Source organism: Stegostoma tigrinum, chromosome 25 (assembly GCF_030684315.1).
Source record: "Stegostoma tigrinum isolate sSteTig4 chromosome 25, sSteTig4.hap1, whole genome shotgun sequence".
Lineage (NCBI taxonomy): Eukaryota > Metazoa > Chordata > Chondrichthyes > Orectolobiformes > Stegostomatidae > Stegostoma > Stegostoma tigrinum.
The window spans coordinates 41,731,070-41,751,913 of NC_081378.1; the positions used below are offsets into that span (position 1 = coordinate 41,731,070).

Consider the following 20,844-nt stretch of genomic DNA (forward strand, 5'->3'; position numbering starts at 1 on the left):
AACGCTGACTTCTGGTCAAGAGAAGGGAGCCTGATTAGGGCCAAGGGAAATGATAGGTCAAGGTCACTTTTTGCTGTTCGACCAAGGTCGAGTGCAGCACTTGGGGCCTTCAATAAACATGAAGCCTTCCTCTACCCTGACCTCATCCATTTTCTCCCTTTAAGTTGCTCTCAGGTGATCATGGACTTCTTGCCTTCAGCAAGGCATTCTTCCTGATGAAATAGTGCTTGTATTAGCCCCAGTAATATAGAACTGGACATGGCTAATGTAATATTGAAATACTCAACAGATATTTTTTCAATTCTTGCTGTGTATACTGTATGTATAAGTCCCAGGCACTTCTTTGTCTGGGCTAATACAATACACCTCAGTGATAAACAGAGGTAGAGTTTCCTCAGTGTGGCTTGCTTCAAGTAGCCCCAATAAGATGGAGTCTGAGATATTTATACCATCAGGTCACCCGTGATGGTATGGTGATGTAAAACATCAGCATGTTTTATAAAGGTATGCTGCTTTCTACCTGTGAAATGTAAAAGTGTTGGCAGACTACATTTGACCATCAAAACTCCCAGCTGTCAGCAGCCTCTGCCTGCTTGTGGACAGGATGTGGACCAAATGATACCATAGTATTGTCTGGCACAGACACAAGTCTCCAAGAAACTCCTTCCTCCACCATACTGCCCCATGGCCTTCTACCCTCCCTTGATCTCTTCATTTCCAACTGCCGTTGTTCCATTGATCACCTCAACCTCTCCACCCCTCTCACCCACTCCAGACTCTCCCCCACAGAATGTGCAGCCCTCCACTCCAATCCTAACCTCACTATCAAATCCGCAGACGCGGGAGGTGCAGTGGCAGTATGGCGCACTGACTTCTACATCGCTGAGGCCAGGTGCCAACTCTCTGACACCACCTCCTACCACCTCCTTAATCATGACCCCACCCCGACCACAAAACCATCATCTTGCAAGCCATTCATAACCTCATCACCTCTGGTGATCTCCCACCGACAGCCACCAACCTCATCGTTCCCCAACCCCGCACTGCCCGCTTCTATCTCCTTCCCAAACCCACAAACCTGACCGCCCTGGTCGACCCGTTGTCTCCACCTGCTCCTGCTTCACTGAACTTATCTCTGCTGACCTTGACTCTCTTTTCTCCCCACTAGTCCAGGAACTCTTTAACTACGTCCGGGATACCGCCCACACCCTCCTCCTCCTCCAAGACTTCCAATTCCCTAACCCCAACACCTTATCTTCACTCCTGTATACTTGTATTCCCTGTGCAGATGGCCTAAAAGCCCTCCGCTTCTTCCTTTCCCACAGGCCCAACCAGTCCCCCTCCACCGACACCCTCATCTGCCTAACTAAACTCATCCTTACCCTTAACAACTTCTCCTTTAACACCTCTCACTTCCTTCAGACTAAAGGGGTGGCCATGGGTACCTGCTTGGGCCCCAGCTATGCCTGCATCTTTGTCGGAGACATGGAACAGCGCCTCTCCCGCAGTTACATTGACACTATCCCCACCTCTTTCTTTGCTACATTGATGACTGTATCGACACTGCCTCATGCTCCCACAAGGAGCTTGATCAGTTCTTCAATCTTACTAACACCTTGCACCCGAACCTCTAATTCACCTGAGGTAACAAGGTGTGGAGCTGGATGAACACAGCAGGCCAAGCAGCATCTTAAGATTCTCCAGCATCTGCAGTTCATATTATCTCAAATTCACCTGGACCATTTCCGATACCTCCATCTCCTTCCTGGACCTTCCTGTCTCCATCTCTGGTGACTGCCTCAAAACTGGCATCTAATACAAGTCCACCAACTCCCACATCTTCCTGGACTACACCTCCTCTCACCCACCTTCCCACAAGAATGCAATCCCCTACTCCCAATCCCTCCACCTCCACCAAGTCTGGTCTGCTAAGCTGGGGTGTTCCACTCCCACACATCCCAGATGTCTTCCCATTTCAAGGACCACAACAGCCCACCCGGTCCGGTGGTCGAAAATGCCCTCAACCGCATCTCATGCGTTTTCCGCACTTCTGCCCTCACATCCTCATGTCCCACCAAAACAAAGACAGAATGCCTCTTGTTCACGTATCATCCCACCAACCTGAGCATCCAATGTATCATTCACCTCCAATCAGACCCTACAAACAAAGATATATTTCTCTCCCCACCCCTATTTGCATTTCATAGGGACTGCTGTCTCCACCACTGCCTTGTCTGCTCCACAGTCCCCACTAGCCCCACCTTCCCCGGCACCTTTCCCTGCAACTGCAGGAAGTGCTACACCTGCCCTTCACCCCCCCCCCCCCACCTCCATTCAAGGCACAAAACAAACCTTCCACATTAGGCAGGCATTCACCTATACATCTGTCAATGTGGTCTGCTGCATCCACTGCTCCCGATGTGGCCTCTTCTACATCAGTGAGACCAAGTGTAGATTCGGAGACCATTTTGTAGAGCATCCATGCTGTGTACGTGACAAATGACAGAACAAAAGGTTCTGATCACCAACCTTTTTAACTCAGCCCCCCACCCCCCCCCCCAACCGGGTGATCTGACCGTCTTGGGCTTCCTCCAGTGCCACAATGATACCATCTGCAAACTGGACGAGCAACATCTCATATTCTGCCTCGGGATCCTACACCCCAATGGCCTAAATATTTAATTCACGATTTTAAAATCTCCCCACTCCTGGTGCCATTCTGTGACCAATCCTCCCACTCATCTCTGCCTCCTTGACCTGACACAACTTATCCATCTTCTTTCCCATCTCTCCACTCCACTCCACCCATCTCACTGACCAAGCCCCTCCACTCCCTCCCTATACTCACCTATCACCATCCCACCTACCTTCCCCACCCCCCCACCCCTCCTCTCTCTATTTATTTCCCAGCTCTCTTCCCCACCCCTATTTCTGAAGAAGGGTCCCGGCCTGAAATGTCAGCTTTCTTGCTCCTCAGATGCTGCCTGGCCTGCTTCATTCCTCCAGCTCCACACAATGTTGTCTCTGACTCCACTATCTGCAGTTCTTGATATCTCCAAGAGTCATCGTGGCTTCCACAGAGATAGTAAATTAAATTAAACCAGTAACTTCACACAGAAAACCCACTCATAGTTAAAACCTTCCCTTAATTCTGGCAGATACAAAGAATGCAGGTGTTGGAAGTTACTGGCGTGCTTTCTCATCTTTTCTATTTCTGTCACGCATTAAAGTCAGTATGATATCAAGACTTAGTTTGCTAAGAATGCATGGCAATCTGATGGAATCTTTTGAGTGTTGTGTAAACCCACATGCTCTCATTTTAAGTGACTCCCTTTCTCCACCCCAAACATTTGAATCTCTATTTATTGAATACTTGCCCTGACTGAATTCTGCATTAGCCGCTTACAATATGTGCAAATGAATTAGAGCAGGGACTTGAGCATACTGAGTGCCCGTTAAAGCTTTAGGAAGGAGTAAGAAACCTATCAATTCTAGTGGTTGGTTTTACAGATTTATACACATCAGGAATCTGAATGTGATAATGAGTGGATTCTATAAGACTTACCACTCCCCTCCATTTCTGTATCCTTAAACTCCAATACTTCATCATGTGCAGCTTTGAAACAGGACCAACACATCTACTTTTCAAATGCTACACATGCTTGCCGTAGTAAGATCATAAGATATAGAGGAGCAAAGTATTTCATTAAGCCTGTCGAGCCCAATCTGCTATTTAGAGTGATCATGGCCATTCTGATAATCTTCAACATCTCTTTCCTGCCTTTTCCCCATAACCCTTGATTCCCTTACTGATCAAAAAAAAGTCTGTCTCAGCCTTAGATATACTCAATGACCCAAACTCAACAGCCCTCTGTGGGAAAGCAATTCAAAGATTCACAACCCTCTGAGGGAAGAAATTCCTCCTCATTTCTGTCTTAAATATGTGACTTCTTAATTTAAAGCAAATGAGTGCGAACTAATTCATATTGACAGGAAAAGTGTAGAGAGACAACATAACATAAAGAGCACAATTCTAAAAGAAGTACAAGAGCAGAGGGACCTGATGTACGTGTCACTGACAGTGGTATGGGTAGGTTGAGACTGCAATGAATAAAGTTATGGAAGCCTGGGCTTGATAGTCAAGACGTTAAATACAAAAGCAGGGAAATCTTAAACTTGTATAAAACACTGTTCCAACCTCAACTGGAACATTGCCTCCAATCCTAGGAAACACACTTTTAGGGGATGCAAAGACATTAGGGAGGGTGCAGAAAAGACTTGAGAATGGTTACGGGAATGAGGAACTTCAGTTGTCGAGATTGATTGGAGAAGTTAGGATTGTTCTCTTTGGAGAAGAGAAGATTGAGAGGAGATTTGATAGAGATATTCAAAACCTGAGCAACATGTATAGCGCAAAGATGGAGAAACTACTCCCGTTGATGGAAGGATCAAAGAGTACAAGTTCAAGGTCATAAGCAGGAGAAGAAATAGTGAGATAAGGAGACAGTAGGAACTGCTGATGCTGAACAATCTGAGATGACAAGGTGTAGAGCTGGATGAACGCAGCAGGCTGAGCAGGAAAGCTGGCATTTCCGGTCTGGACTCTTCTTCAGAAAATAGGTTATTTTGAGGTAAAAATTTTCTGAAGAAGGTTCTAGACCCGAAACGTCAGCTTTCCTGCTCCTCTGATGTTGCTTGGCCTGCTGTGTTCATCCAGATCAACACCTTGTTATCTCAGTGACATAAGGAGCAGTTTTATGTAGTGAGTAGTTAGGGTCTGGAATGCACTGCCTCAGTGCAGGCAGGTACAGTCGAGGCATGAGAGAAAATTGGATTACTATCTGAACAGGAAGAATGTGTGGGGTTATGGAGAGAATTCAGTGGAGTGACACTGTGAATTGTCCCTTCAGAGAGCCAGTACAGACATGAAGGGATAACTGGCCTCCTGTGCTGCTGTAATCATGAGTAAGTCTCTGAGCAAACCAATGCAAAGAGCTTACAAGTGCCACTATTGTATCTTTGTCCATTTTATTACCTCCCATGAAATAAATACTTCAAAACTGGCTGTCCTTAGTAAGTAATGGGTACAAATTTTGGGACTGTCAATGAGCCGAACATATCTGCTAAATACTGGGACACTCACTGATGAGAATCCACAACATCTCAATGTTTGCAGGAGATATTCTTAACAATACAAAGTGGACAGCCAGCAGATTAGGAGATCTGCAACAGTCTTTATACTAACAATGATTTTTAAAGGGATAATTTGTGCATGCTGAGAGATTCACTTTGCTTGCAAAACATTTATCATAAAGGATGCCCATAACTGTCCTGCGATATGATAAATTACTTTTTGGAGAAACTCAATCGCAAGAGTAAGAGCAAGCTACATTTGAAATAACCATAGCTTAAATGCAACCAGAAAATGTAACTAGAGCAATGACCCATCAACTTATACAATACATCAACACCAGTTGACTATCTCTAGTGTGAAAGCAGCCCTATGGCCTGGTAGGACTATGCCGACTTTATATTTTATAACAATAAGTGATAAAACAGTCTTGTTTAAAAAGTATAATGTTCATTTAAATAGTTTTCTCTCCAGGATAATGCTCTGGCATGTTCCTGTCACCACATCCTGCTTTAGACTATAAAGATGTGTGGTATAATGCTGCAACATTGTACCGCAAATTCAAGGATAAGACATTCTTCTGCCTTAATGGAATATGCTGAGTCAGTGATTGATATATTTAACTTCCAAAAACCCAGATAGGACACATTTTCCAAAGTTCTGCCATTTTAAATAATCATAGATGCTCAAATTGGAACTAGTTAACTAAGTAACATTCTGTATAGGAATTGTTCGTACAGCAAAAAAAAGCAATTAATAGGTAGAATGCTTTATCGTACAAAGTAGTTGAATAACAAGTCTTTTTCCTTGAAAGATGGATACAGTTGAAGCAAAGAAAAATACATATCTGTGAGGAGACAACAGGCTAAAAGTAAAAGGTTTTGTTTGTTCTCACTGATAGCCTGTATAGAGATAGCAGGCATCTGGCCTTTTTTTTTAATGTCATTAACAGCTTTCGCTCTGAAATAGAGGTATACCAACAATGCTTAAAGAAAGAGAGATGAAGTCAAAGGTTATTGTCTTACATTCATCAGGACTGGAAATCAAGAAAACCAAAGTTAGAAAGGAAAAAGATAACAAGGTGCAGTGTTGGATGAACACAGCAGGCCAAACAGCATCAGAGGAGCAGGAAAGCTGACGTTTCAGATCTGGACCCTTCTTCAAATTTCTGAAGAAGGGTCCAGACCTGAAACGGCATTTTTCGTGCTCCTCTGATGCTGCTTGGCCTGCTGTGTTCATCCAACACTACACCTTGTTATCTCAGATTCTGCAGCATCTGCAGTTCCTACTATCTTAGAAAGGAAGGAGCAATTTATGAAAGATGGCAATGATTCATTGGATATAGTTGGCATGGAGACACAGCAGGAAATGATATTTGTATTTTAAGAACATGTCCGTATTTTGCACCTTTTTGACTGAGGAAAGGAAATATTGAAGACAGTCCATCACTGCGGTATCCCGTGGCTATGCCCCGAACATGCTGTTGCCTTGCCAGGTTTGAATTAAATCTGCCATTTCTCAGATCTTGCTTTATCTCCATAACAATCATAGTCCTAAAAGTCATCACCCTCTTCTCATGCTGTATACACTTTTCCTTCCATTCTAAAGATGGTTTTCTTGCAATTCCATTCTGATGAATGCCAGATAAAAAGCCTGGACTTCGTGTCTCTTTTTGATAATGTTACAGTTCTGTACAACAAAACAATATGCTACTCCTTAACACAGAAAACACCAGGACTAATAGATTATATTCATTTACTGCCACCAATTGCCTGTGGGAAGAATTTAAATAAATAAACACGGGGATATGCAGCTTGAGACCAATCAGAGGGCAGTTTGTAATATTGTGCTTTTTTCTGGCTTGAAGGAGTGCATCATGGAAATCAGGCTTCTAGTCCTCACGAGTAATGCTATGAAAAACCCATTTCCTACTTGGGTCAGAAGTGGTGTCGGAAACCTATATATCAAAGATCATATAGTCTTTGCTATGTTTTGCGGCAGGAAGATCCTGACGTATGGCACACTTCCAGCATGTTGCAAGGAAGTTAATTTGATAGATTTTAACATACCAGATGGTGCTGGCTCTGATATGTGGAGTTTTGATTCCTTTGTTAGTGTTGATATGCATTGGTGCTTTGTAGTTCCCTCTGATCATTTTTATGTTGTGCATAGATTTAAAAGTTCAGTGCAGACAAATTGACTCTCCAGTGGTACGAACCACTTTCACTGTATCTAATTAATATCATTTGATTGTTCTCTGCTTTCGATTCCCCACAGATACAGCAAAGAAGTCAATATACTGCATTCAAACTAGATTTCAAGTGCATCAGACAAGCCAGCTCTCAATCAATAGAGGTTGTGTTGACAATCCAATTACCTCTCAGTGAGTATAGTTTGAAATAATTATAATTAATTCCATGGTGTCTTTGCTCACACCCTCTATTTAAAGTGCTACTTTATCGACATAACATTGACATCTCAGCACTAAATTATAGGTATTGGTTCATTCCAATCTTGCTGTAAACCAATGGTTCCCAATCTTTTTAGTAACACAGACAGTTAATTTGGCGGTTAATTTTCACAAGTTTTATGAGTTGTAATTTTGGTATGGAAAAATAATGTTTAAGATGAAACAACGATAACAATATCAAGGATGAACACAGCAGGCCAAACAGCATCAGATGAGCAGGAGCAGAAAAGGTCTGAAGAAGGGTCCAGACCCGAAATATCAGCCTTCCTGCTCCTCTGATGCTGCTTGGCCTGCTGTGTTCATCCAGCTCTACACCTTGTTATCTCAGACTGTCCAGCATCTGCAGTTCCTACTATCTCTGAGATGAAACAATGTTTGTTTTATTTTAATTTTCATTACCTTCATACAAAATTCCACAGTATTCTTGTTAAAAACTACTGCTCCAGACTGTTATGAGCATCTAGGGTGACTATTAACACTACATAATTTTATGTTTAACATTTAGACATGAGTTAGAAATAACTTGCTTTAATGTTGAAAATTTCCTAATCCAAAGCAGGGCACAACTAGTTAACATCTGAAATACCATTATTGTTGCATATGTGAATGCAGTGGCTAATTTTTACAAAGCAAGTTGCCTGAATCAACAAAAAGAATGAATGACTACATATCTGCTTCTTGGTGGTATTGGCTGTGGGGAAACAGTTTTTGTCAGCACATTGTGAATGCACACTCCCAGCTCCTCTTCCAACAAGTTTATAGAAGGCACATGATGACTGGCTGCTAGAGAATTTAGTCTGAGGGTGATGAAGATTCAATGGGGTTAGCTGCAGCAGATGATCTAAAGTGCAGTAATAGTTGATATTTCTGAGACAAAATCCAGCTGCCTTTGTGATAGAGGTATTATTTATGGGCAGCAGGAAGCTGTGGGACAAATTTCATTTAAAACTTTTATGCCAGTACCTTTAAAATCCAAAAGGGCTGTGGATGCTGTAAATCAGGAACAAAAACAAAGTTGCCGGAAAAGCTCAACAGGTCTGGCAGCATCTGTGAAGGAGAAAACAAGAGTTAGCATTTTGGGTCTGGTGACTCTTAGAACTTTTTAAGCCCGTGAGTGCAAGAAAGCTTCATTGAGGGAAGTTTAGAAGGAGGGTCTGACTGTTAAACCATCCGCAGAGCCCAGTGGCATTGGGTGGTGAAAAGAATTGCACAGAGATTTGTAAGGGTTAGACCCCTGTAGATGAACTAGGCTAGATGGCAAGAACAGAGAACGGTGTGGCCACTGCTTGCTGATTCGGGGGCAAGAGTGTCACCTTTGAGTAAACACTGATATGCTTGCTAAGCTCTGGTGAAGAAATGTAAGAACTAGGAGCACGAGTAGGCAATCCAGCCCTTTAGACCTGTTCCACCATTTGATACAATTGTGGCTGATCTCATTCTGCCCTCAATATGACTTTCCTGCTCGGTCTCCATAAGCCTTCAACCCATTATTAATTAAAAATCTATCTCCTCAAATTTATTCAATGTCCAGCATCTGCTACACTGAGGGGTAGTGAATTCCACAGATTCACTGTCCTTTCAGAGAAGTAATTTGTCCTCTCTTTTAAATCTGCTATATCGTATACTAAAAGTCTGACCTCTGAGTGTAGAATGCCCCGATGAGGAAACATCCTTTCTATGCCAACTTTGTCAATGCCCTTCAGCACCTTATACCTCAATTCGATCTCCTCTCATTCTTCTAAACTCCAGAGAACACAGGCCTAAACTGCTCAATCTCTCTTCATAAGACAAACCCCTCATCTCTGGAATCAATCTAGTGAACCTCCCTCAAACTAACTTCAAAATAACTATATCCCTCCTCAAGTAAAAAATTATATGCAGGACTCCAGGTGCAGTCCTGCTAATACTGTGTACAATTACAGCGACATTTCCCATCATTTATGCTGCGTCCCTTTAGCAATAAATGCTAAAATTCTATTCCTTATTACCTGCATATTACTTTTCTTCGGATCATGCACAAGGAAACATCATTCTTGTTTTGCAAAGATAAAAATTAAATAAATCCAACATTGGAGTTCTTTTTATAGAATTTGTCCATTGCCAGTTTTCTCTGATGTGATTCAATTTTGACCTTTTTTGATAATTTGGAAATTAATTGCGGATAAAATCTCATATATTCTGCAGTAAAATGAATGTGCACAGTGGAAACATCCATCATTTTCTGTTACTGGCATCTAATATGGAAAGATTTTTGTCTTGGGCAGTTTTGAGCTACAGAAGTTGACATCTTAAACTCTTAGTACATTATTAACATAATAGCATTGAAATTAAATTTTATAAAAAAACCATCTCCAACTTCACAAGGAACATTACCCATTTAAAAATAAATCTTTAAAATAGCTGTAGTTAATGATTCTTTAAATAAAATTACTTGAGTTCATGGTTTTAGCATTATTAGACCCTCAATGTTCTGGATTAGCATCGGTGATCTTACAGAGTTGATAAAGTCATGCTGTCAGTTGGGAATGATGGATTACAGCGTGGGTGGTTTTGTTTGGCCAAGAGTGTTCTTTGTGATGGTGAGTCAACATTGTCTGGAGCCTGATACATTTCTCAGGTAAAACTAAATATGGATTCGTGAGCCAAGCAAAACCTAGAGCACATCAGGGAAGCTTTGGAGGAGCTGTCAAGATAAGCTGAGGTGGCCTTTTGAGTAGACAAGAAGGCTGGGAGTCTTGAACTTTAATTCATGAGCATGAAGTATGCAGTGAGGAGAGTTCAGTGTAGTATAGTGTGTCTTTTTGAAGAAGCCTGAAGCTATGTTTTAGGAATTTGAAGAAAGTAAGAGTAACCAGCTGGGGTTTAAATAAATTATCATCAAGAATATTGTATTTCATATGAAATTCTTGGGTAAGGGACTATTTGGAATTATATGAAACTATGTGGAGAGTGAAGCGGTTTGTATTTCCAGTCTTGTGTCGGAGGCCTTTATTTATTATATTGGGCATATCAAGAGAGAAATAAATATCCTAAGATTTTTTGATGGTGCTTTAACTGGAGGTGAAAGCAAAATTTAAAGAAATCTTGTTCTGTCGTATGGAACCAAATTTGGAACCTTAGATGGCTTGCTAACACTTAGTTCTAGATCGACAGCACTAAAGAAAATTCTTTTATAAATCAGCACCTAAATATAAATTTAGTCTTAACGCATGAGCTGGAGTATGGTACGCAGTTAAAAGGTGCTGCCGCTGCAGTGTACAACATTTCTGTGTTTAATTGCGTGTGTTACTGTTGCTACACACGATGCTTAATTGATTCAGGGTTCTGTGTGAATACGAGGAGAGGTAGAAAAACTGTAGAAAGAACTGGAGTACAGAGAAGAATATTTAGAACACTTTAAATAAAACTTGTTGCACATATGAAAACTTGCGTTATCTCTGCGTAGATCTGAGATGTAAAACAAGTAGCAGTCACCAGTTGTCAATGTAGAGTTCAAAAAAATGTCCTCAGTTCAATGACCTTCTCCATTACCGCCTGCTCCCAGTCCAGTTCTTGCCATTTCTCCTATATGTCTATCATGGTTCCAGCTGTCTGGAGAGAAGTGGGCTGCCTTTATTTTTATCTTTAATCCCTATCTTTATCTTAAAGTTGATTCTTTAATAGGATTGAAGTCAGAATATTGGCTATCGTATAAATGGTGTGTTAAGATCACATAACATTTAAAAAAAGGCAGTATAAAAAGGAGGACAAAACAACCTTTTCACCTTCGGTACCAGTTTCTCTGATGCTACTTTGTTTTTCTTCCTTAACTGAGGATTCTGCCCTCCTGCTATTGTTATCATGTCCATCCTACCCTCACTCCTTTGCCCTTCCTCACTGAGCTGCAGTTGGCATTCCCTCATTGTCAACTTTCGCCTCATCAGTCTCTGCACTGACTGAGATCAATCTGTGTAGGTCACCCTCTCCTAGTTTTGCTAGCTCAGTATGATGTCACTGCAACACGCATCTTCCCCTCTACTTCCCTATCATTATTCCAAAACGACAGTCCTCTACAACGTCCCTCCCTTCGTTTTGGTGCCTTTCCGTGCAAGTGAAGGAAATGCAGCATCTGCACTTTCACCTCTTCTCTTCCCACGTTCCAAGATCCCAAATGCTCCTCCGAGACAATCCAGCAATTTTTTTTGCACTCCTTTCAATTTGGTGTACTCTGTGTGTGTGTGTGTGTGTGTGTGTGTGTGTGTGTGTGTGTGTGTGTGTGTGTGTGTGTATATACACACACACACACACATGCTTAAGGCTGACAACTTTACAGAACATCCCCTTTCAGTCTACAAGCTTGACTTTGAGTTTTTGTGATCGATTGTAGTATTAACTCTTCACCTCACTGCCACTCCAAATGTTCTCTTACATTGTTCCACTGATGTGCAATACAAGCATGAGGAACTGCACCTCAGGATTTAATAGGCACTCGACAACTTTCTGGACCCCACACTAAGTTCAACAATTTCAGATCATAGACAGCACTATGGATGTCCCTACACACCAAGGATTGCAGCAGGTCAAGAAGACACAGTGGCTCAGTGGTTAGCACTGCTGCCTCACAGTGCCAGGGACCCGGGTTTGATTCCACCCTCGTGTGACAGTCTGTGTGGAGTTTGCACGTTCTCCCTGTGTCTGCATGGGTTTCCTCCGGGTGCTCCAGTTTCCTCCCACAGTCCAAAGATGTGCATGTTAGGTGGATTGGCCATGCTAAATTGCACATAGTGTCCAGTGATGTGCAGGCTAGGTGGATTAGCCACGGCAAATGCAGGGTTACAGGGATAGGGTTAGAGGGGTTGGGTTAGAATGGGATGTCCTTTGAGTGTGGACTCGATGGGCCAAATGGCCTGCTTCTACAATGTAGAGATTTTAAGGCAGTTCACCACCAACTTCTACAGTGCAAATACAGATGGGAAATAAATACTGGACCAGACAGTGACATGCACGTACTATGCATGAATAAGAAGAGCTAAACCAGCAGAAACAAGAAGTCAGCGGCAAGATAAGTATAATTTCTTTAAGTAAGTGATACTGAAATGGCAGACAATATTCCAGCCAGTCTTTAGCATACTGGTCAATTGATTAACAACGTCTGTTTCAATGTAAAAGTAAAGCATAATTTGAAGATTTGTCTGATTTCTTAGCTTTTTGGTGGTACAATACATGCAATCTGCTGTAAAAGCGTTCTTGTTGATGCTGTGCTGTGTGTAAGTATTCAGAGTGTATTTTCCAGTGCTAACTGACTTCTGAGGGGTTTTCTCGTGTCATTTCCATATGATTGATTCACTGGAGCTCCTGGTTTAACCAGCACCTGAAGCTAGAAATGTGCCAAAACTGAGGAGCTAGGAAGGCTGCAAAGATTTTCAAATGATGTCTGAATCTTTCCACAAGTTAAGTTGGACAAATGTACGGCAAAGCATTTGAGATGACAAGGCAAAAATGAAAGTACTGAACAGAGTCAATGAGCTGCGCAGTTCTTGCATTCCCTGTTTTATGGCTGGGAATAGATGGCACCACTGGGTAAGGTTTGGCACCTAGGCAATCTTGGATACAGTGGCACAAAATACATGGGAAGAGGTGATGATCAGTGTCAATGTATGGTCCGGTACTCAGAGGATATAGTCACTATTTAGAAAAACCAAGGGGAAACCAAGCGGAGGCTTGGAGACCGCTTTGCAGAACACCTCCGCTCAGTTCGCAACAAACAACTGCACCTCCCAGTCGCAAACCATTTCCACTCCCCCTCCCATTCTCTAGATGACATGTCCATCATGGGCCTCCTGCACTGCCACAATGATGCCACCCGAAGGTTGCAGGAACAGCAACTCATATTCCGCCTGGGAACCCTGCAGCCTAACGGTATCAATGTGGACTTCACCAGTTTCAAAATCTCCCCTTCCCCTACTGCATCCCTAAACCAGCCCAGTTCGTCCCCTCCCCCCACTGCACCACACAACCAGCCCAGCTCTTCCCCCCCCCCCCCCCACCCAGTCCAACCTATCTCTGCCTCCCTAACCGGTTCTTCCTCTCACCCATCCCTTCCTCCCACCCCAAGCTGCACCCCCATCTACCTACTAACCTCATCCCAGCTCCTTGACCTGTCCGTCTTCCCTGGACTGACCTATCCCCTCCCTACCTCCCCACCTATACTCTCTCCACCTATCTTCTTTACTCTCCATCTTCGGTCCGCCTCCCCCTCTCTCCCTATTTATTCCAGTTCCCTCCCCTCATCCCCCTCTCTGATGAAGGGTCTAGGCCCGAAACGTCAGCTTTTGTGCTCCTGAGATGCTGCTTGGCCTGCTGTGTTCATCCAGCCTCACATTTTATTATGATGGAAAATCTTGCACTGTTTTCACCTAATTTGCAAATATATTTGAGTAGAGTGAAAAGAAAATCCACCCTTATCATCAAGACTGTGCTGACATGCTGTCATCAGATAGGTATTTGATAAAATGGGGAACGAGAACGTGATTGACCAGTGAACCATTTCATGGATGACAATCTCTAATGGATCATTCACCTGCAGGAGCTGTGAGCAATCTAAACATCAGCACTAATGTGGAGCTGCCAGCTCTGAGATCCATCAAAAGAGACTTTTCTGTCATCGCACGAGATAAGCCTGTCTCTGATGCCAACATAAATGCTGTGATTGGCAATGACAACCACTGCTTTTCATAGCCCAGTCACCACTTGGTTAAGTACAAGTGGGTGCATATAAACTTGCAAGGGCAGGCTGTTCATTGGATTTGTTTCAGTGATTATGTGTTGGGATGTCAATTAGGTGGTTAAGATAGCGCCTGGACCCCCGGGTGCTTTTATGCTATCTCTTTCTGAAGAGATTCCGCAATATTAATAGGCCATTTAGCCTTCAGTCAAGCATTGAAAGACCTGAAGTTCCTCTTTCAACAAGTAGTAGATTCACCCTGTACAATTAGTGGCATGTAATAAAGTTACAGATAACTCATGCACTTTTGAAAAATGCAGTTCCATTATCTAGCTGTTAATCATGCAAAAGAATGTGCGCATCCCTTTATGAGAAAAGTGTCACAGGACTAATGGTTTCTTGAAAGAAATGTATTGTAATGTGTTAAATACAATGGGTACTGCCAGGGCCACTCAGCTACTGACTGCTAACCTTGATCCAAATGTAGGCAAAAAATTAGCTCCAGACATGAGATGAAATTGACTGCCCTTGGCACTAAGGCAGCATTTGACAGCTATGGCATTAAGGAATCTGAGCAATACAGGAGTCAATGGGAATTGAGGGTGGAAACTGATTGGGGTCACAGTTGTGTGAAAGAAGATAGTTATGGTCAGTGGAAGTCAATATTCTCAGATCCAGGATGTCTCTTCAGGAGATCCCCAGGTCAGTGTACTTGGCCTACCAATCTTCAACTGCTTCATCAAATAACCTCCTTCCATCATAAGGTCAGAAGAAAGATGTGTGTTTATGATTATGCAGTGCTTAGTACCATTTACAATACCTTGGATATAGAAGCAGTTCTTACCCTTATGTAGTAAGATCAGGTTTGGCTTATATGTAGCAAGTAATGTTCACAATATGAAAGTGTCAGGCAGCAAGCGTTTCAAACAAGAGAGAGCCTGACCATCTCTGCTTGATGTTTAGTGGCAATACCATCGTTGAATCCCCTATCATCAACATTCTGGAGCTTTAGAACTGAACTGAATTGGACCAGCCATATAAATTTTGTGGCTAAAAAGCAAGAAAAGGCTGAAAATTCTGTGGTGCATGAATAAATTCCAGTCTTCCTGGTCCCTGTTCTCATCCACAAGGCACAAATCAGGAGTATGATGGAATACTCTATTTGTGTGAATGAGTGTGACTTTGTCAACATTTCAAGAACATCAACACTGTCCAAGACAAAGCAGCCAGTTTAAACAAAATGTCATCAGGCACCTCCAACATTGATTGATTTGATTCATTCCTCTATCAGTGACAGTGGCAGCAATGTGTATTCTGTACAGTATACACTATAGCGACTTGTAAGCCCCTTATCAAAAGCACCTTACACACCTGTGACCTTTACCACCTTTAAAAAGCAAAGGCATTAGATCTATGGGAGAGCCACAACCTGCAAGTTCTCTTGTAAACCAGGCCGCAAACTAACACAGAACTGTATGGTCATTCCTTCACTCTCCTGGTCAAAATGCTAGAATTCCCTTCCAAGCAGTATGACATATATCGACCACATTGGACTACAGTTCAACAGGCTGACTCCCACTCCTTACCCAAGGATGGATAACAAATGCTTGCCTTGTAGTGATTCCTACCTTCTATGCACAATAATACTGTGGTAACAGTTTTGTTTAGTTCATTTATTTTATGCTCATTTGTGGTCATTATAGATCAGAGAAAACAGAGAATGAAATATTTTAGGGAAACCTTTAACTAATGGCTGGTAATCCCGTGCCTGAAAACCTGGATGACCAAGAATGAAAACTCTGGGATCCTTCCCGTAAGGACTCCATTCCATTTCTCCAGTTTCTCCATCTCCAATGTTTCTGTTCTGCTTATGCCACCTTCTGCAAGGATGGCCCAGAAATATCCACTTCTTTTCCTCCACCCAAGATTGCCCCCTACTGTGGTTGGCACAAAATGGATGTCTGCTACACCACTGCCCTCACTACCACCTTCCTCCATCACAGCCACAGAAAAGAAGAAAAGGTAATCTTTGATACAAAAAAAGAAATGAAGAAATAAAACAAATAAAAACAGAACAAGGCACAATGCGGCCATCCAGGTGAGCGTGAGCGTATGGGCACAGAGCCCAAATACTTCATTAGCCTGCCATTGCTGCCTTCTTGCAAAAGAAGCTGTTCACAAATATGAGTGCATGTCAGACGTTGGTAAACTGGGAACCCCTGTGCTGTATTTCTTGTTTGGGATACAGTCTCCTCTCCTCTGGGGAGAGGAAACTCAGACTGGGAGGCTACTTTGTGGAACACCTACGCACTGTCTGTAAAAATAACCCTGAGCTTCCAGTTGCCTGCCAGTTCAACACCCCATCGTACTCCCTGGCCAACATCTCTGTCGGGCTTGTTGCAATGTGCCAGTGAAGCTCAGTGCAAGCTGGAAGAACAATGTCTCACCTTCCACTTGGAGACCTTGCGTCCTTTTGAAGTCAGTGTTGAATTCAGTAATTTTTGAGCTTAAACACCTTCAATGTCCTTTACCCACTCCCACATTCCCAGGTCCAGTCATGGCATCGGCTGTTAGCAGCATGTCCAACTCATTTTCCCCACTCATGCTCCTTTATTATCATCTACCTAGCTTTTCTTCTTCCCTGGCTTACTATCAACAATCCCTTTGTCTATTCCTCTCTGTCTCCACCTAACCACTCACCCTTACGCACCCCTTGTCATCAGCGTAAATGCTACTTTTTCCAGATGCTGTCAGTTGGAGAAGGGTGGCTTGACTTGGAACCTAAACTCTGCTTTCACTACACAGATGGTGCCATACCTGCTGAGCTTCTCCAACGTTTCTATTTTTGTTGTTAGGTATAGGTCTGCCTAAATGCTGTCCATTGGATATATTGCAAGGGGTTGATTTTGATGTACACACGTATAGTATAAAACTTTAGGAATGCACTTGGATCTTCTGCTTTTTTCTCATGTATTGTTTCATCAGTTGGATATAATGAGGCCTCCACAAAGGAGGACTATAAACTTTGATATATTTTTTAAAAAGTCCAAAAATTCCAGTAATAGCACTTCTGTGTTGCTGTGCTCCAAGTAAGCAGTCACAATTACAGGGAAAACTACTCAGCAAACTAGGTCTAAACTGTTAAAGTATAATCTCTGATGTGTCCTCCCTTTTGAGTGCACCAATTCCCTCGATAATGTGGAGACTGTGAAATTCCTCATGATGCCCAAAACCTGATGTTACATTCTATTCTGAAATCACTTCAGAATAATAAGCTACATTTGACATGGCATTCCTGTTCATATTATGTCCAATCTGCGTGGGATTAACAGATTTGTTTGTGATTATGTTGGTATTCTTTCTCCAATTTTCCTGCTGGTTTTATTCATTTTACCATCAGGGTAATCAATGAGGGTGTTTCAAACATCTCCTGACATTGCAATGAGTATTTTTCAGTGAGAGCACTACTACCTTTAGATGAATGAATCTTGGATTCCTGCACAACCCAAGAACAAAGATAATTCTTCATGAGCTTCTCAGTTTCCCCCAATTTGAACAATGAAATCGATGAGCTGAGCTTGAGCTTCTAATTGAGTTTGCAGTACATATTAACAAAATAATTAATAATTGAGCGACACAGTGCTGCCTGGATGTTGTGCTTTGCCTCATGAGAATATTTCATTTATGACTTATTTAAGTTGTTGCATTGATGGAAATAATGTTTCTATTGGAATTGTATTGTGATGTCTTCATGTGAAAAATAGACCTTTTGAAGTAATTGCTTTGGTTTGAAGAGCTCATGTTCCCAAATTTGTACCTCACCTCCCCTCCAACCCAGAGAAAATAAAATCAAACAAAAATTTGTGCCCTGTAACCCTTTTTTCTTTAAGGTGAACACTCGAGTATTCTTAGCACAAGTAGAATATCCAATCATGATTGTGTGGTGCAGCATTTCTGTTTCGAATTAACATCCAAGTTTGGTTCAGTCACAATCCTCCAGCATAATGTGAAATAGACCATACTGACAATCATTATTTACATGGAATGCTGTATTGAATAGCCTTGGGACTCCAGCTTATCATTGCAATGGCATGTTACTGGAAGCTTGTGTAAATGATCGATGTAATGGGATCACCACCATAATGATAAAATAAAGTACTCTGTGAGATTGCTGTCTTTAAAAAAAAATGCTGCACGGCCTGTGTCATTTTCTTTTTGTGTAACCAAAAGATTTTTAAATAGATCAGCTGGAAAATCATTGCCAGCTGATAATGGCATTCTGTCATACAGATCAAAAGATCACAACATTTCAATATTATATACCTTAAGTTTGTAAGAATATAAACGACATATGCCAGAGTTGACCTACCCAATGAGATCTGTACCACAGCTAGGACAGAGCTGTCACCACCCAGTTGCATATAACCAATCTCATTTTACTTCTGATACTATTCATCATGGGAATTTTGATGACTACAAAATAACATTTTATTAATTGCTAAATTTATTGAATAAACTTACAAATTCTAGATATCTATTATTTGTTACACTCACACAGTAAGTTGGATAAGCATTATCAATCGTGCATACCTTGAAATTCCAGCATTGAGATGCAAAATTTATCACATTTTTATTAATTTTCATTTACCTCGAATTGCATGCTCGAACAGACTGAGCAGGGTTTTATCTGTCAACAAGTGACAGTTCTGATGTTAACCTTTGCCAAGTCTCCAAGCCCAAAAATTCAAAAGGAAAAATAATTAACAAATAACGTAAAAGCCACATTATCTTGCCAGGATTCAGTGACAACAGATTGGACTTCCTTTAATTGCGGTGGAAGATGATTATTTCTGAAATACTAAGACTCTGTTTTAAAAGCAATCTGGAGCTTGATAGTGTAAATCCATTTGACTTGGAGACTTTCACAACTTCTAATTGGACACAGAGTATCTGGATCCAGTTTTAATGGTTCTAGGAATAAACACTGACTTGAACAGTCAGATACGTTGCATGATCTGATGGATCTTGTGTAGTTGAGGACAGAGAGACAGTTGTCTGTAGTAGCAGATCATGCTTCAATTATGTGGATAGATGAGTGAATCTAATTTTTCTCTGCGAATTTTGAGATTGGGGATTATTTGAGGTTTTTAATGCCATTTTGCACTTTAAGAGGAACCTTGCCTACTGGAAATTTACATTGGAAAATTAACTGCATAACTCTTTGATTTTCTGATTAGAAGATTGTTCCCAGGATGTACCTGAATTTCCAACACATGCTATGGATATATGAGACTCCCCAGGGGAGCATGGAGTCGGTAAATTGATAGATTTACTCTAGATTTCCCTCAGGAAATTAATTGAGAGAGATGGACTCTGTGATAGTATTGATGCTGTATAATATGGAGAACAGACAGGCTGGAATGTCATTTCTTCTGCTAAGTTGTGTTGTGTTCAAACGATTAACTGTTGAATTTAGAGAATGTTTACTTTGTTTTTGCTGTAAGTATTTAAAGCTTTCTGTTCAAACAGAATCCTTTAAACTACGTTTGTGTTGGAAAAGAGCCTGTGATAGTTTAACCCGTAGGGTTTGCAGATACTGAGAACAGTCAGAGGGCCCAATCTAAACGTGCAAGGATATAATTATGAGGTTGAAGGATATCTCAGCAAGATTATAACTTTTGAGCCAGTGCCAGGGCTATTGTAGGATGATAAAGTGTTGAACAACATACATTGTTTAAGAAGGTAATGTCAGAGAAAGGAATTGAAAGTTTGGACTGACTCATGTCCTCCCTTCCTTTTGCCATTATTTTAACAAGAAAGTGGCTGAATGCCAACAGAAAAATGTTAACATTTGACTTCACATAAGATGACTGGTTAAATCACCAAAGATAGAAATTTGACAGTTAGAAATTCATAATTTCTATAATATTTTTCTGTTTGCCTTTTCTGAAGTGTAACTGATGTGACAGGTTGGTTTTGCAAATTTCAAACTTTGCAGTGCCCTCAGTGAAACTTATGGCTGGCGTTTGGTGAAAGCATGATACTATACAGCGATTGGCAGGCTTACAAAACATCTCCTCCTTTTCCCAGTGATGATAGTAGGCCAAATCTTCCAGTCTCCAATTATCAGAGACCAGGCATGAGGCTGTTTATTTGTCAGCATCATATGAAAGTCCTTGTGTGTGAACTTGTGTGGACAATTCCCCTGCTCCCAGGACAGTCTACGAATGTATCTGACCTTGAATTAGCAATGGAGACAGTTCCACCAAACGTATGGGTAGATACCCAAAAAATGCTGCATTAAAACTCCTGGGAATTTACACAGAAGCTTATTATTCTTAATGTACATTTCAAACACATCCCGAGACCTGCGCATTGTTGATACAAGGTGATTGGCTATGGCAGGTACATCGAAGGCATGGGTTGATATTGCAAAAGTATTGGGTGGCATGAGAAGAGGGGGAGGCTCAGGAAACTGACATTGGGTGGAGGATATGATTGGTGAGGCTTAGTGGTCAATACAAAAATGTTGATGTAATT

General features: G+C 41.7%; 1 protein-coding gene across 3 annotated transcripts in view; it reads left to right on the forward strand.

The window, feature by feature from the left end:
* The window catches only part of LOC125463330 (non-muscle caldesmon-like), a 194,853-nt gene that overhangs the window by 45,994 nt on the left and 128,015 nt on the right, over positions 1–20,844 (forward strand). For 2 of the 3 annotated variants that reach the window (XM_048554514.2, XM_048554513.2), the window contains exon 2: positions 7,409–7,514. The exons of the other annotated variant lie outside the window; for it this stretch is intronic. The gene's annotated coding sequence lies outside the window, so the exon portion shown is untranslated. The remainder of the gene's footprint in view (positions 1–7,408; positions 7,515–20,844) is intronic. 3 annotated transcript variants of the gene reach the window in all.